This window comes from Cricetulus griseus, chromosome 3, assembly GCF_003668045.3.
Source record: "Cricetulus griseus strain 17A/GY chromosome 3, alternate assembly CriGri-PICRH-1.0, whole genome shotgun sequence".
Lineage (NCBI taxonomy): Eukaryota > Metazoa > Chordata > Mammalia > Rodentia > Cricetidae > Cricetulus > Cricetulus griseus.
The window spans coordinates 223500577-223513973 of record NC_048596.1 but is presented as its reverse complement, the minus strand read 5'-3'; the positions used below and the strand labels follow the sequence as shown (position 1 = coordinate 223513973).

Below are 13397 nucleotides of genomic sequence, written 5' to 3'. Positions count from 1 at the left end.
CACAGCAGCATGAGAAATGTACACCCAAGGAGGCTGCTGGCTCCAAAATGACACATAACTATTGACAGCTCACAACTTATGACCAAACCCAGCTAAACTCAGCCAAAGTTGCAGACCTATGGCTCCCTGCTGTCAGCCACTGAAATTTCGTAGTAATTACATTACTATAGCCAAAGATGACTAAGTCAGAGAATAAAGACACTGAGTTTAGGGGTAAGAGAGATAGCTAAGCACCATAGAGCAAATACTGCTTCTGCAGAAGACCCAGGTGTGATTCCCAGAACCTAAGCCAGGTAGTTCACAAATTCCTGTAAGTCCAGATCTTCTGTGGATGCTGACATTCACATGTACACATATATGCACATACACAGATGCACAGTAAAAATAAAATAAATCTTAAGACATTAACTTTAAAAACAAATTAACTAAACTGGGAGGTGGTGGTGATGTATGCCTTTAATCCCAGCACTCAGGAGGCAGAGGCAGGTAGATCTCTGAGTTCAAGGCCAGCCTGGTCTACAGAGCCAGTTCCAGGACAGCCAGGACTACACAGAGAAACTTTGATGGACGGGAAGCACAGGGGATGACAAAAACAAAAACAAAAAAACCCACTGAAGTCTCAAGTTAAAAATACTGTATTCAAAAACCTAGGCACATACTTATCATAGGAAACAAATCTAAATAAATAAAGCACATAGAAGCTGGAAATTAAGACATAAAAAATGTAGAGTTGGCAAGTACTGACTAAAATAGAGAGATGTGGCTATAATATCTATGCCATGTTTGTGTTAGGATGTAATCAGAAAAGATAGTGGAGCTCTTGCCTGGCACATATAATTCCCAGCCTCATACCAGAAAAAGGAAAAAAAGAGAAATTTCCTAACAATTTGGTCTGACTATAAGAGAGAGAGAAGGAGAAGGGGAACTTCTATTGCTATTACAATACTGCTTGTAATAGCAAAAGAAACAAAATACAAAATTCCTACAGAAGAATTAATTACATCATGTTTATCACTTAGCATTACAAAACAGTGAAATAAAAGCATACATATCAATCAAAAGAAGAATCTCAAAAGTATTACTGATACACAGCCATGTCTACTATATTGTAAAAGTGATATCAAGGATCCATGAAATCATTTGTATAATGTTATATAATACATAATTAACAATATATTATTTAGATATATTTGCATACCTAATATACTATAAAGAGAAGTAAGGGTAATGAGGTTGATGGTTCTTCAAGCCAGCAGTGGGCTGGGATAGGACATAGTCATTCAGGAGCAGACTGGTAATGTCACTTAAACTGAGAGAGGGAACTGAACAGATGTCACTGTGTTAGTCTTTATGCAATAGGTAATGTCTTTTATGAATCTAGCATTTTACAGTATTCTAATATAAAAAACAAAAACTTCCCAAAAGCACAGGAACTTTAAACACATAAACATGTAGCTAGCTACATGTATAAGGTGTTAAATGCAGTTACAATTTCTAAACAGTAATTAAGAGACAGAAACAGTTGTAGTGACTCACTCATTCCTTAGGAGTAAAAGACAAAAATCCAAGTGAAGGGCAGCTCTACTACAAACTGCAAGGTGGGTGTTTGTGGGGTGTTTTATTTATGTGGAAAGATCTGATTAGATATTAGCCATGTACAGAAGAACAGCTGGCTACCCAAAGAGCTGCATCAGTTCTGCTGTCCAACCCCTGGAGCGCCTCGGTCACTTTCACAGCTGTGTAACCCTGCATAGTCCTTTGCTAGTAGCTCGTTTTTCTAAATTACTATTTGTTGAAAAGTCATCTCTCTTCCCCCCCCACACACACACAAAATGCTTAAGAAAAATTCCTTCATTGAAGCATTAATTATCACAAAATTTTAAACTTAAATGTCCAATAATAAATAACTAACTGGTTTGTTCATCATTTATAGTCTCTCATCTGGCAATTTAAGGACAAGAAATGAATGAACACTGTAATGGCCTTTACACATCTTCTTCAAAGAATCAAGACAGGAATATCAGAAATTAAGCTTCATCCAATTCAAATGTACTTCTTCTAAGTTCACAAGCCAAGACTTGTGACTACTGTTCAGTTTTGAAATGTAAAATACATGACATAAGCCGGCATGGTGGCATATACCTTTAACCTAGCACTCAGGAGACAGAGACAGGAAGATCTCTAACTGAGACCAGCCTGTTCCACAGAGCAAGTTCCAGGGCAAGCAAGGTTACATAAGACACTGTCTCAATAGATGGATGGATGGATGGATGGATGGATGGATGGATGGATGGTGAGATTTTTTTTTAATTTAAAAACAAACAACATATAAACTTATTAGGCATTCAATAAACCCTTCCTAAGCAACTCCCAGGAGCCAGGCAGTATTCTTGGCCTAGCCAACAAAGCTATGAGCAAAATGCTACCCCTTGCAAAGCTAATATTATAATAATTCTAGTACCTTCCTTTCTTAATTCAGGCACAGTTCATTAGTTCTACTATGTATGCCAGGGAAGATTCCCAGGTAATATCTTCTTATTCTAGATGAAGAAATAACTCCAATTAATACTACAGTCATTATTCATTGAGACATATCTCACCCTTGTGATTACATAATTCTTGGACTTTCCATAAGCAATACTCTAGAGCAATGTATACCTATAAAACACAATGGTGAATTCCCACAGCCTATAATCTTTTCCAGCAGGAGAAAAGTCCAGCGAATCTGTCACTGCCACAGTGAAAAGAGGACTGTTTATTCTGCTCACTAAATCAACAAACTGTTTCCCACTAATGAGATCAAAGAATGAGAGGAGCCGAAGAATGAACCAGTTGGTTTCAGCAGTTTGTTTACACGTGTATGTTAATGATGCATAAGATAAGGATAAGGTCAAATTTCCTTTCCTCGTTTAGAATTTAAGTTAGGTTTCCAGGTGGGCTTATCAAATTCTAGTGGCTTTGTTTACAAGGTCAACAGGCATTTCAGAAAGTAAGTGCCATTTCTAAATCTTCCTTATTTCTAACAGGTACAGAGAGGCAGGGGCTTTCAAGGGCAGCTTATAATGTTATATTTGCCATATACACTTGATATGTCATTGTATCAGAACTGTACATAGTGGCTAAGCTCCACAAATAAAAGCCAAAATGAAGAACACAGTTATCTTTTCTTTTCAGAAGCCTGATAACATTTGAAATGTCCATTAAAATTCCAGGTTGCCATATAATGAGCACTAACGCAGACACCATGATGGAAGAGATTTAAAAGCAGACATAATTCTAAGACCTATATCCAAGGAATTTGTGATCAGTTAGATTCTAACCACCATAATACACTTATCTGTTCTTTCAATAAATATTAACTCAACTCTACAATATAGAAAACTGCCCAACTAGTTTAGAAAACAAAAAGACAAATTTGACTCCAGCCATCCTAAAACAGAATAAATTCAGAAGAAAAGTACCAACAGAAACTGGAAGTCAAGGGCGTCAGTTTATTCCAGACACTGTATTAAGTAAAAATAAGTAAACTTACAAGGCAACGGATGCAAACACACAGATCTGTAGGGCAGTGTGGATGAGACTAGAAATCAGCAAGATGATGATGGTCTGTAAGGCCACTCAAGGAAACTACTGCAACAAGAAGTCCACTTGGCCTCCCTGGGCCTGTGTGTGCAAAGCCAGAGCTAAGTTTTCCAGGCTGACTGGCACCCAGGAATATCATGGGATCCAGTATGAAAGATGTCCTGGTAAACTAAATATAAAGTTGATGTGTGCATTAATAGTCCTGATTCATTTTTGGTCTCATAAAATAAGGAAGTTGAAACACAATATTGAAGTTCTATTTGTAACGTGTTATTTATGAATTTTAAACTAATTCTAATTAAATGAGAAGCTTCAAAAGATTCTAATTTCTTCAGCATAAGCAGAATCAACAAATCAACTATCACAGTAAATGAGGTATGAACTAATACAAAGTAGTCTAAAATGTTCCATTAAAGGGGGGTAGGCACAGATTCAATTGACCCCTGGGGGGAAAAATGTCAAAGTGACTGTTAAAATGGCAATGTAGTCAAATGTAACCATAAGTTTGAGAGTCTAGATGGTGTTCTTCTGGCAATCCTCAACGATGACAATTAACCTTGGAAAGAAGGGTTTTTGTTACTAGTCAGAAAAATAAACCCCAAGTAAGCCTGGGAAATGAGCTTAGGATTCAAACCGATACTAAAGCACTGACCACCAACAAAACGTGATATACATTGTTAAGGGGACCATTTTCAATGTCTTTAAAAAGAAATTTCTAAAGCCGGGCGTTGGTGACGCACGCCTTTAATCCCAGCACTCGGGAGGCAGAGGCAGCAATCTCTGCGTTCGAGACCAGCCTGGTCTACAAGAGCTAGTTCCAGGACAGCCTCCAAAGCCACAGAGGAACCCTGTCTCGAAAAACCAAAAAAAAAAAAAAAAAAAAAAAAAAAAAAAGAAATTTCTAAAAATAAGTCTAAAACACTCTCTTCAGCAATTAATGTACATAATCTTTGAATACATAACAAAATGCTGTGTTGAAAACTGCCCTAGTACTCCCCAATCACACCCTTCTATATAATTCCTAATTTTCCAATAGCTAAGCATCTAGCTGGGTATTACATATGAAAGCTTCATGGGCTGGGGAGATCACTCGGTGCTAAAAAGAAAAATAGTGCTTTTGTCAGGCAAGAGAGATGAATTCAGGGTCTTCAGAACCCATGTAACTGCTAAGTAGGCATGGCAAGGCATCCCTGAAGCATGGTGGTGAGCTTGACACTAGCAGAAATAGCAAACTCTACCTGCTTCAGTTGAGACGCTGCCTCAGGGAGTAAGGTAAAGAGTGATAGAAGACTCCTGATATCGGGCTTGGGTCTTCACGTGTGTACCTACACAGGTGTGCCTATACACATGACACTCTACATACATTCAGGCATGCACACTATACACACAAACACATGCACAAAAAGGAAAGAAGAAAGAAGGAACTGCATTTCCACAATGGTTGATCCAGACCATCTGTCTCACTAGAAGACAAAGAACTGACCAAACAATATACACTCTGTGTAGTTTTAAGACATTAAGAATACCAAGAATATAGACAAATGTTTGCTAAGTAACTACTAAAGCTAACTATATGTCTACCTATTGGTCAACAGTTCCATTCCTAGGGAAAGACAAAAGGAAGGAGTTCATCTATCCAACAAACTACACAAGTAAGAATGTTCACAGCAGCTGTATTATAGCAGCCAGTAACTGAGGACAACCCAAATGCCTATTAAAAGTAGAATGGATAAACTAAGAAGTAGTCATGGGTTAAACCACCAATGTGGCAATCTGTATTTTCTGATAATAGTTACTGCAGTATGATCCTGCAGGATTTTTTAGAATCTTGTCTCTCCGAGTCAAGAAACGAGCCCTTTACAAGACGGGCATTTTACAACTGCCTCAAGTAGTAATTAATGCACAATGGGCATTAAAAGTACAGAAGTGCCAAGTCTAAGTGACAAGGACAATATAGCTTCTGTGTGGCTCAACCCCCAACCTCTCTAATTCGCTCTTTTTCTTGGAATTCTGCCAAACAGCTCATGTGAGCAACCTCAAGCCATACTGCAAGGCTGCATCTAAGTGTCCTATCACCAACTCTCAGAGAAGCAATCCTTCACACAACACTAGGCCTGGCCTTCAAGCAGCCCGACCTAAAACTGAGTAAAGCAGACATAAGCATTGCCCAAATTGCAGATCTGTGAAGAAACCAAATAACCCCACTGTTTTAATCTACACTCCTGAACAATTTTTTAGGTAGCCAGAGTAACTAAAACAAATACCGGACAATAAAAAGAAACAGCTACACACAACAGCATAAATGAAACTCACTTACACAATACAATGCTGAATGAAAGAAACCAAACACTCCAGGACAGGCTCCAAAACAATACAGAGAAACCCTGTCTCGAAAAACAAAGACAAAAAAACAAAAATAAAAAAGAACAACTTTAAACCGGGCATTGGTGGCAAATGCCTTTAATCCCAGCACTTGGGAGGCAGAGGCAGGCGGATCTCTGTGAATTCAAGGCCGGCCTGATCTACAGAGTGAGTGCCAGGATAGGCTCCAAAGCTACACAGAGAAACCCTGCCCCACCGCAAAAAAAAAAAAAAAGAAACTAAACACCAAACACTATCTGTTACATGACATTATTTCTATGAAAAACTAAAAGATGCAAAACTAACCTATGGGTGATAGAAAATTAAGACCTAGCTAGATACAAGACAGGAAGAGGGTACTGATTGGAAACAATTGTAATAAACCTCTGGGGCACCATAAATACTCTATAGATTGAACTGAGTTAATTACACAGTTAATTATATTATAAAAATCTTCATGACACGAATTTAAGACTAGTGCACATTGTAGTATGTACACTATATAACTTTTTAAAAGGATATATCTAAGAACTGACAAGATACTAAGGAGAGAGCAATCACAGTGCAGAAGAGATTAAGGATCCAAAATGGAGAGCATAGCACCCTCAGGCTTCTTTTTTCTAGGAAATTGTTGCCTGATCAAAACAGGTGCCTGAGATTTTACATTGCACTTAGGCAGCCCTGAACACTAAGAAGGCAAAATGTCATAGTATGAAAAATATCAAGTAAACCATCCCCTTGATTTCAACTAAAAACTCAAAAAACCAAATCCTAAAAATTAAGAACAACTTGGAAGTAAACTAAACCCAAGCATAAACTAGGGAGTAGGGAGACAGGAGGATGCCTGGGCTCACTGGCCAGCCAACCCAGCCTAACTATCAAGGCCGGGTCAGAGTCACTCTCAAAAAAAAAAACAAGGTAAGTGGTTCCTAATGAACAATGCAGAAGGTTGACCTCTGGCATGGACACACCTCCACATTCAATCATGTGCCCCTCCATCTCCTGCATGTGTGCTAACACCCACATACAAAATAATAAAAAATGTCAAAATTAAGTAAACACTGAGACTAGTAAAATTTATAATCCCAAACTGAAACAAAAAAGAAAAATGGAGATGCCATTTAAAAAAAAAAAAACCTAGAAAAAAGTTATAAAAATAAATTACCCAGGTAAGACAAACTTCTAAAACGAATCTCCACACCTACTTAACTTTTTTTCTTTTGTGACTTAGTTTCAAGTTTTTTATTTCACCTTGTCTCATCTTTCTACACATATACTAATAAATTAAACTGCCTGAAAACCAAAGTAAAACCAAGGCAAGGAGTGTCTAGAGCAAATGGCTGTATAAATACTGCATGCCATAATAAAACATGAATATGTCACCCCAGGTAATATGGCTAACTGTAAAACTATATACTGAACCATTTTAAAATGACAGTCTACACAATACTCTAGCATTTATTATTATTATTATTCATTTGTTGATACAGTGGGAGGAAAACTTGGGGGGGGTGTAACTTCTGCTATACTCCTATCAATGTCGGGAAGACACAGGTGCAATCTGGACCTCTGTTTTAAGATAACTAAATCATCTCTTTAGGGCCAAACCACATAAGGAAACACAAAACTCCAGAGTCTATCTTGATCTTACTACAAGCAAACGAAACAACCTGAATACTTACTAGACATTTTATTATAGTGTAGATCCTAAACTTTTGTGGTGAGTAGGGCATTTTTAATAATGTAATCTAAGATGATGAAAACAGAATTAGGATCCTTACAATCATGTCTATGAGGAAATTGAAAGTTACTTTAGCATTTAATTCAAATTTTACAGCTATAGAAACTAACAGCGGGGGGGGGGGGGGGGGGGGGTAGCACACGCTTTTAGTCCCAGAGACAGAGGCAGGCGGATCTCTGTGAATTTGAGACCTGCCTGGTCTACAAGAGCTACTCCAGGACAGCCTCCAAAACCACAGAGAAACCCTGCCTCGAAACCCGCCTCCCACCCCCACCCCCCCAAAAAAGAAACTAACATGTAGCCCAAGTGTCCTAAAAGCAGACACTTCAATGGACAGTCTTTTCCAGGTCTTGTGTGACCATGAGGATCATGACTCACTTTCTGTGATGACTATGAAACAAAACCAAGCCACCAACAACAACACACAGGCCATGCAGGGAACTAGCTGATAGGCAGCAAACATTCTCGTGTAACCACCCCATCCATCCCCCTGACTCATACACTCTCTTTCCTCACCCTCAAAGCATCCTAATGTTACAGAGAAATGTTTTTTAAAACTAAATCATGAGGTGGTAGAGCCTGTAAATGACACTAGCTAGTGGAGAATCCTCTCTGTGACTCTAATGCCCACACCCTCTAATCCCTGTATGCTACATGGAAGTGTGCTACAGGTCAGACGCTCTTCAAATTGCGATTCTTACGTTGACTGTAAATAAGGCAGAAACCTTTTAGAGGGGAAAATGATTCTCTAATATATAATTAGATCACATCTGTAAATGGAAAAATGCTTTTCACAAATTACACTGAAGTGACAAACTGTGAGTCTGTGGTAATTAGTCTGAATTGTACTAGTTACAAAACATGGATGGTTAAGGTAGAATTAAACTCAAAATCCAGAAAATGTCTCATTCTCTCTACCTGAAGTAGTAATTCTCGGTTTTAGTATTCTAAATTCTTTGGCTGACTTCTGAACTTCCTTAACATTCCTTAACTTTTCACCAATTTTGTTCTCAATTTACTACAAGGTTGAACTCCCTGGCATTCTAATTCACCCATCTTTACTGGCTACAGTCACAATAATTTGACATGATGGCAAAGATAGGCCAGTGCAAACTGCCTGGCACTGGAGACCCAGACTGGATCTGCTGGTTCCTGTACAATGCTTCAAGATGATCAGTCAATTTACACCCAACACTCAGCCTGACACTTCTCCTTACTGACTTGTTTAACCAGACCAGCTGTCCTCACTGAGGGTTACCTGCATAACAAAACACTGGTAAGGGAGGGATGGAGGGCAGGAGAGATTGCTCAGTGGTTAGGAACACTTGCTGATTTTCCAGAGGATCCAGGTTTGACTCTCAGCACCCAGGATGGCTCACAACCATCCATAACTCCAGGTCCAGGGGCTCTCACACCCTCTTCTGACCCCCAACAGCAACAGACACACATGTGATGCACACACATAAATGCAGGAAAAACACTCATACACATAAAATAATAAATCTTAATATTTTAAAGGGAAGGGTGTAATGGATTATACTCAGCAGAACCAAGCACAACCCAGAGCCATACAGTCTAGTTAAAAGGTTAAGTAGCAGCCAGCACCAAGGCTCAGGACCCAAACTCTGAAAGTCTGGCAAAGGATGATGCTTCTTAAACAGTTCTGTGAAAACTCACTGATTCTTTAACTAAAGACCTTTGCAATTAGGGCTGTGTATTTCCCTCAGAAGTTAATTTACACTGTTACCAATATAATTTCCTTTTCCCTTTTGACTTACAGCTTAATGGACTGTGGAGAGTACAAACTTGGACCAACCATCCACCTTTAGGAGTGCTTACAATTTCTCTTATAAAATTACTACAAACAAGAAAATACTTTGTTAACTGTGGGGTCTTAGGGATCGAAGCAATGAGACACTGTTTATCCTGTGCCCGTTTATTGATTACCAAGATAACTTAAAGAATGGGGGAAAGAATTTAAACTCTACCCTAGTGCCCACTCCAACACCCTAACAAAAACTTTCCAGAGATTCAAGATGGGAAGAGAATTAGCCAGAGGTGATCTCAAAAGTCCTGCAAAACTTTTCTAAGCTGTGAAACATTAACTGTCTCATGGATGGATGGATGGATGGATGGATGGATGGATGGATGGATGGAACGAAGGAAGGAACGAAGGAACGAAGGAAGGAAGGCAGGCAAGCTGATCCACGACTGAATTCTTCCAATAAGCATACTTAGGCAGTGTCCTTACTACTTACATTCATGTCACATTATTCCTGAAGACTAGGTATTGGCCCGATTCACCGAGCCTTTCCAATCCATAAGGCACAAAGCATATTAGAGTCTTGTAAAAAAAATTCATATGGGGTAGGGAAGATGAATGAGGAGAATTTACTAACGCACACTTTATTCGAAAATGTGATGTCAGCTAACTTTAAAAATAAAGCATCTGTTGATTAAACAGAGGGAAGCTAGATAGAGCCCAGAGATATCCAAAGTTCAACTTTTATGAACGTCCCACCATAGAGTCAGACTTCTCTCATTTGCGGGCACTAAAAAAACACCTGCGAACTACCGTGCTCCCGGAGCTCCCAACTATCCTGTAAAACTTTGCAGGGGTGCACAGATTTCCAGGCTTTCCAGATCCCTCCCTCAAGCCCATCCTCCCAGAGGCTGCTCCTAACAAAGTTCTTGCGGCATCCAGGCAGTCGTTTCAGAGAACGAAGTTTGCCTGGGTCCTGCCCACTCGCGCTCCCGAAGGACGCAACTGAAACTTGCGAGGGAGACACGTCTCCCTAGGGACCGAAACTTGCACCAGGGGGGAGGAGGATGGCGGCCAAAGGGTTCGGCCTCCCCCCCCGGGGGGGGGGGCTGCACGCAGCGCTGGAACCCTTGCCGGCCCCGGGCCCGCGCTCGCCCGCCTGCCAATCACACGGCAGACCCCCCACCCCGGACGCGCGCGGCGGGGCGCGCGGGCTCTCGGTGAGCCGGCTCGGTCCAGGCCGCACCGCCGCCGCGTGCCCTCTGCCCGGGGCCGGGAATGGCGGCGTCCGGCTGCCCGGGGCCAATTCCATCCCGGTCCCCTCGCCTTAGACCCCTCCAGCCCCTCTAGCAGCGACACAGGAGAAAAGGAAGTTACCTCAGGGCGGTCCCGGCGGCGGCCAGTCGCGGGAGGACGAGCGGGTCTGGCGCGGTGGCGGCGGCTACCGCAGTGCCCTCCGCCCCATTGTTTCCCTTCCAGGAGGCTCCCGGCAAAGCCGAGCCCGGGAACCAGGAAGTTCCCCGGCGCGACACCTCCTGCCGCCGCCGCTATGGAAACGGCCCCCGCCTTCCCCAGGGCGGCTCGCCCGGGACCCCGCCTCCGCGCCGCCGGCCCCGCCCGCTTCACCGGCCGCCAACAGTCGCCGCTGCGGCCGCGGCGGCCGCCGCCATCTTGGCGCGGGCAAGCTGCCCCTGCCTTCCCGGCGGCACGTGCGCTGCTCCCGCGCTCCCGCCGGGCGCGCTCCCGCCGGGCTGCAGGCAAGGGCGAGCCCCCCAGCCCCTCTGCAGGAAGCGAGGTCCGTGGACCGGACACCGCCCCGGGATTGCTACAGAACACTACGTTGGTCCAGATGGCCTTGGACCAATGCGGTGTCTGACACCTGGGAGCAGGCAACAGAGCCGGGGGCGCATTTTGCATCTGGGGCCCAACTGCTTCCCACCCCTGCCCACTGCACTGGGTTTTCTCTTCAACTCGCATCTTCATCCGTGAAGTCGGGTAGTAACCGTACCTGCTTCACGGAGTTCCTTCTCTGCACAAGCGAATGCTTGTGTGCACAATGATGATCTGTCAATAGAGAGGCGTTGTTACTGACACAAGGTCACACAGTCAATTTTCAGGCATTTATGCCAAGTGTTCAGATCAGCACAACTTTAATAGGCCAACGTGTGTGAGCCTTTTGCTGCCTAAGACGTGTTCAGTCTTCATCTCTGTCCCATCTTTCTCTAGGTCAGCTTTCTTTTTTGTGTCCTGGAAATTGTCAGGCGTTTTAATCTCCAGAGTCTTCCATTAAAAGCTGCTGTGAAAAAGAGATGATGCAAACTATTCCCAACACTATAATTTGCTGACAGTTAAATGATTTATTCAATGGAAGCTACAAAAGTTTGGGTGTGCGAATAACTAAAAGGCTTCTGTGCTGGTTTCCAGGAACTAGAATTACTAAAGCTGGCAACTCTGCACTGTTGTACTCTCTCTTTCCCTAGCTGGTGAAACCTGACACTCATGACTGCAAGCTGTGTGCAATTAAGGACAAGAAGGGAAGGAAGGGGGAAGCTGAGTGGCAGTCCCTTCCTCGGCATGCAGACTTGAACACCTGTGAAGACACTGGATCTTGGATGGCCTCTAAGGCCCTCCTGTCTCTCAAATGTTGTCCTTTTAACCACCTTAAAGTGCTGGGGAGGCGGGGCTGTGAGTGAAACCTGGGAGTACACGCTCGAACTTTGAGTTGCATCCCATTTTAAAGACAATAAGATAATAAAAATGTACTCTTTCATTTGGGTCTTCATTTAAACCAGGCTCCCAGCTACTACTTTTGGTTGTTTTGTTTTGTTTATTCTGGTATGTACAAAATGGAACAACTGGTTTGATGAAAATCAGGTCAGAAGTGGGAAAGACATGGAAATTTTTTCAGCACCCCAATATTTCTCCAAGAGGTATAGAATTCTCACATTAGCAAATCTCTAAAGCCTCTCCATTTGTGACAAGACCTACCACTTCCATTGTACCCTGCAGATTGCTGAGGTCCTCCAAAAGATGCTTAGTGAATTAAAGGACCTTCTCTTTAAGATACCTTGGGAACCCCATAGAGGACCAAGAGAACTTATTCAGAAATATCACAGCAAATACAAAAACACCAATGAGTTGGAGTAACACCCCTGTAGACAAGCTTATTTCACAAGCTGAAGTAGAAATTTCACATTGTTTTGTGTGTATAGTATAATAATACTGTATTCTGGACTTAATTGTCAGCACTATTGGCCCAACTTCAGACTTAGCACTCTGACTCTGTACTATTATAAGTATTTAGAAATATATTCAATAACAAGGGTGGCTGCATTTCACTGAAAAACCTACATAATATATAGGAGTATGTGAGCCTTGGGGTAGTAGTTTACCACCTCCTGCTCTAAAAACGTATATTTAGATTATATTCACTCCATGATTATTGTCACTCTGACAAGATAGATACCAAGATGTCCTTCAACTGGGGAAGGATAAAAGTTTGCTGTCAATAAAACACCAAAAAAAGTAAAGTAAAAAGAGGAATAGTTTGTATCTCCAATGAAAATATTTCACAAATGCCAAACATTTAAAACTATCTTCCTTATCACATAATGGGAGAAGAATGGAGAATGACATTTGCATTTCATTTTTGCAAGTTATGTTATACTAATGACAATACTTAACAATACTGCCAAGGTAAAAGTATATGTTTAAATTTCCCCACAAGATACCATAATAACTAGGGTCAAGAGTACAATTTGTAGCCGGGTGGTGGTGGCGCATGCCTTTAGTCCCAGCACTCAGGAGGCAGAGGCAGGTGTCTCTGTGAGTACGAGACCAGCCTGGTCTACAAGAGTTATCTCCGGGACAGCCACCAAAGCCACAGAGAAATCCTGTCTCCAGCCCCCCTACCCCCCAAAAAAGAGTACAATTTTTGGTGAAAATATACAA

General features: G+C 41.8%; 1 protein-coding gene across 1 annotated transcript in view; it reads right to left on the bottom strand.

Annotated features, from left to right (window-relative positions):
- Window positions 1-10862, bottom strand: part of Usp6nl (USP6 N-terminal like) — a 135687-nt gene extending 124825 nt beyond the window's left edge. Inside the window, exon 1 of the mRNA XM_027405161.2 lies at window positions 10824-10862. The gene's annotated coding sequence lies outside the window, so the exon portion shown is untranslated. The remainder of the gene's footprint in view (window positions 1-10823) is intronic.
- Between the last annotated feature and the right edge of the window lie 2535 nt (window positions 10863-13397).